The 4,488-nt window shown below is 40.9% G+C and overlaps 1 non-coding gene across 1 annotated transcript; it reads left to right on the top strand.

Annotated features, from left to right (window-relative positions):
* Positions 1–1,922: 1,922 nt before the first annotated feature.
* On the top strand, positions 1,923–1,997 carry Trnal-caa (transfer RNA leucine (anticodon CAA)). Its single transcript has one exon. It is a non-coding gene; the product is annotated as a tRNA-Leu (tRNA).
* Positions 1,998–4,488: the final 2,491 nt, after the last annotated feature.

Below are 4,488 nucleotides of genomic sequence, written 5' to 3'. Positions count from 1 at the left end.
TGTATTCTGGTAAACCTGGAGTGGTTCAATTGGTGTCATCGTGTCTGACAATCATCTCGCATCCATGTTGTATCTGAACATAGTGCTGCTATGGGTTAGTCACACATAATGTAAAGATGGAAGATCTTAACCATTCGATTCCATTCAGATACTTAAACTATTCAGTACTTGGTCAGTACTGATCTGTCACTGGTTACATCTACCATATTACTAAACATTCTAGGTTCCAAATATACAGATAATCCATATAATCTGAGTGTGATCTAGAAGTTACTCTAACCTCTCACTTAAGCTTTAACTATTTACAGCTCCCATTCAATTTTACAAAAGTAAAACAGCCTGTTCTTAAGTCCTCTCAGCACCCACTGTTTTCTACACCTAATCCAGGCACACTCCTGGCACTGGCTTGTGTAATAACCTTTTGATGGCAATTCTGACAAATTACATGAATACAGGGTTGAAGGCCCCTGTAAGTTACATTATGAACAAGTTACTGGCATTAGGGTTTGGCCCTCAGAACTTTGCCAAATAGTACATCTGAATCCTCACCTGACATATTGAACACCAAGGATACAAAGCTATAACATGTATGATTTCCATCAGTGAAAAAACTCTGTGCAGCTACTCATATCTGTTATTATTCCTGTTGAATCTTCAGCACTCTTATCATCCATCCACTTACATCCCTTCCCACTCCATAAAGGTGCTGCTACAGAATTATGGCTCTGGCTACAGTCTTCTGGGTTCCATGATCTTTACCTTCAGCAGTATACTTGAAACCAGTTGTAATATGAAAGATGTGTGGTTGATCATGGGCTGGATTCTCTGGTGAAAATGGGGAATGTGGATAGTGGCAGAGGTGGGTCCCTATGAGGGTAGAATAGTTCTTTATTGCTTCTTTACTAATTTATAAATCTTGGATTCCATCGTGAAACTGATTAGAACTGGCTGTGGTCAGGCATGAGAGAGAACACAACTCTTCAATGATTCCACCCTGCTAGTGTGGTTGGTCAAGTGCATTTTCTTCTTCATTAAATATTCGGTGCTGTAGCAGCCAGTGAGGTGATGGCCAGAGACACGGACAGGTAAGCTGCTTGCACAGTGGAGTGTTGACATGGTATGCTTATGCTAACATGGTGATGGTGTGGAGAACACTCATGGCTTGGCTGCACACTGAAGCAGGCAGTGGGTAACATTACTGGTGTGGTGGAAGTTCATGGTGCTGCCCAGAATCTGACTCCCGACTCCTGACTGGACTCTGGCAATAGCAAGCAACCCCAAGGTGGTGGCTGGAACAGAGTTTGCTGCCTGGGCTGGGCAAACATACAGAGTACCTCCTTCACAGTCCGGTGAGTGTCAATTACTGGCCAGCTGGCCAAACACACTGATGGGCTGGTACAAGCATGGTTAACTACTGAAACTTCTTGGCAGATTAAAACTGTATGCCGGACCGAGATTCGAACTCGGGACCTTTGCCTTTCGCGGGAAATTGCTCTACCAACTAAGCTACCGAAGCATGACTCACGCCCCGTCCTCACAGCTTTACTTCTGCAAGTACCTCGTCTCCTACCTTCCAAACTTTACAGAAGCTCTCCTGTGAACCTTGCAGAACTAGCACTCCTGAAAGAAAGGATATTGCGGAGACATGGCTTAGCCACAGCCTGGGGGATGTTTCCAGAATGAGATTTTCACTCTGCAGCGGAGTGTGTGCTGATATGAAACTTCCTGGCAGATTAAAACTGTGTGCCGGACTGAGACTCGAACTTGGGACCTTTGCCTTTTGTGGGCAATTGCTCTACCAACTGAGCTACCCAAGCAAGGTAGCAAGTTCTGCAAGGTTTGCAGGAGAGCTTCTGTAAAGCTTGGAAGGTAGGTGACAAGGTACTGGCAGAAGTAAAGCTGTGAGGACGGGGCATGAGTCGTGCTTGGGTAGCTCAGTTGGTAGAGCAATTGCCCACAAAAGGCAAAGGTCCCGAGTTCGAGTCTCGGTCCGGCACACAGTTTTAATCTGCCAGGAAGTTTCATATCAGCGCACACTCTGCTGCAGAGTGAAAATCTCATAATGGTTAACTACTGCTTCCATGAGCTGCAGTTTTTGTGGGTGTGACATCTTAATGTTATTCGAAACCATCTGGAATGGGCCAATGGTTGGGCTCTGGCATAATTGGCAGAACATGTTGATGACAGAATGGCTTCATGAAGGCTGGTCACAGGGTACTGACACCCAGAACGGTGTCATGGAAATCTTCCTGCTCCTAACAGTTACTTATCATGCATAGACAGCAGCCAGCTGTGGCTGATGTCCATGATTTGTGGACTGATTTATGTTCTCATGGTCTGACGGCACAGGAGCTGATCATGCATTTCAGTCACCAGCACCTGCTGCTTGACTGTGGTTGTGTTGCAGTTCTGGGCTCCAATGTCTGCTCCAAGTTCTCCTACAGTTTTATCCCTTACAGTTTTGTGTCATCCCACATTACTTGTCAGAGACTAGCAAGAGTAGGAAATTATTGACCCATGTGTATGTTACTGTTAATGCTGTTATAGCTTTACCTCACAGCTGTTAGTCATCTTGTGTTGCCTCTCATGTGACAGTTGTTGCCATTATTCAACAGGTCACTGCTCATCCACACGTGGTACATGTCTCTGATGACTGTCTGTGTTCTGATGAGGTATTCCTGTGCCTGTTAATAGCTGCATATCTGTTTCCATTACAACATGTGTGGGACCAGTTCAGTTGTCAACTTTGTCCCAGTGCCTGTGTCCAGGATACTAAGGATCAGTTACAAGAGTTGTGGGCCAGCTTGTCTTAGGAGAGTGAATACAATGGCTTTATGACAACCTCCCCCCCCCCTCCCCCCTAATCAGTGTGTATGCATCTAAGCCAGAGATTGTACAATGTCTAAACAGATAACTGGGCTGATACTTCCAAGTCCTCTAGTCCTCTGTCGATTTGACTCAGTATTGTAATCTATGAAATAATGTCACGTATCCTCCCATCCCATGAAGTTTTATTTCATTCTCTCCTTTCCTTCTGGATGTTCTTTTTTTTTTAAATTAGGCAGTGTATATCACAGTTGACAATAATATTACTCAGATTATTAAGTCCTGTTGTTATAAGTTGGACACTTTTCTTCTGAAAAACTCATTTTAATAAATGGCAAGAATTGCTTATGCTCACTTAATATCATACTAGAAAGTCTTGGGTGAACTACAAAAACTGAATACAGTAAAGGCAACAATTTGCCCTTTAGATGATGCTACTGTTGTGCACTCAAAGAACTGGAAAGTTTTGACTCAAAATGTCATCTCAGTGTTCTTGAGAAATGACATCTGGTATATCTGAGAACAAGACACTCCATTTCATATTACAAACTAACTTGTGGCTGCAACACTCGAGGCAAGAATTATGACAGTTTATCATAAAAAGTTATCTAATTCTGAATATGTGTTCATTTCCCATATTTCCAGCTGACTCTAACTTCAGGAATTCATGCAATGGCTTTCGCTTATTTACTCCACACACAAATGCAGAAATGATCAATGAATTCTTATTGATGGATCTCATTATGAAGGCTGTTAGCTTATTTTCATCATGGCTAAATTCACAGCAAGCAAAAAATTGATGTGATAACCAAATGTAGCACTCTGCAAGACTTTGCAAGGATTATGGATTTTTTATTCTCATTTTCCAATTAATAAGTAAATAAATTTTTTTTGTTGATAACAATAAAAATCATTTTCTGCTGAACTATGAAGTAAGGAATAAGAATACAAGAAATAAAAATAATTTTCATGTTGACTTTGGCTCCCAACTTAACATTCAGACTGGAGTTATGTACCTGGTCTGAAGGTATTCAGCAAACTGCCAAACACAAAGCAATATATTGGAAACCTGAGCTAAATTTCAAAAATTAGGAACATACTTCAGTGCCACCTTCTACAGATTACTTGAATATTTATATTTGAGAAGTGAAAGGTTCTGGTAGCTACCTGGACACTAGCAGTGTTTGTTGTAAACCAGTAAGACAAAAAGGTAATGTTCTTTAATCAGGACTCAGCAAATACAGATGTACACAGCTATTTTATTTGAGATACGTCAGTGTAATAAAATCAATATTAAGCTACAAACAGCAGCTACTTAGTGCAACTGAGGAGGCAGCAGCTTTGTTTCAAAATAGTAACTTTACGTCTAATTTACATGACTTTATTTAATTGGCATAAATATGAATCGTATTAAGCAGTATAGTGATAGTTTATTGTTAACAGATCATACAGATTAAGTTTTCACAATATCCTTTTCTTTATTTAATGTGTGATTTGACTCCTTTGACATCCCTGGAGGTTTTCCTTTCTGATGGGATCTATGGAACATGAATAATGGGGTTATGAGACACAATTCATGCCTATTACACATACTTTATATATTTTAATACCGATCATATGTTACTGCCACAAACTGATTCGTAAGTCAAGCAATATCATATA

Source organism: Schistocerca cancellata, chromosome 4 (assembly GCF_023864275.1).
Source record: "Schistocerca cancellata isolate TAMUIC-IGC-003103 chromosome 4, iqSchCanc2.1, whole genome shotgun sequence".
Lineage (NCBI taxonomy): Eukaryota > Metazoa > Arthropoda > Insecta > Orthoptera > Acrididae > Schistocerca > Schistocerca cancellata.
Note: the sequence above shows the minus strand (reverse complement) of the source record. Positions and strands in the feature narration are given on the sequence as shown.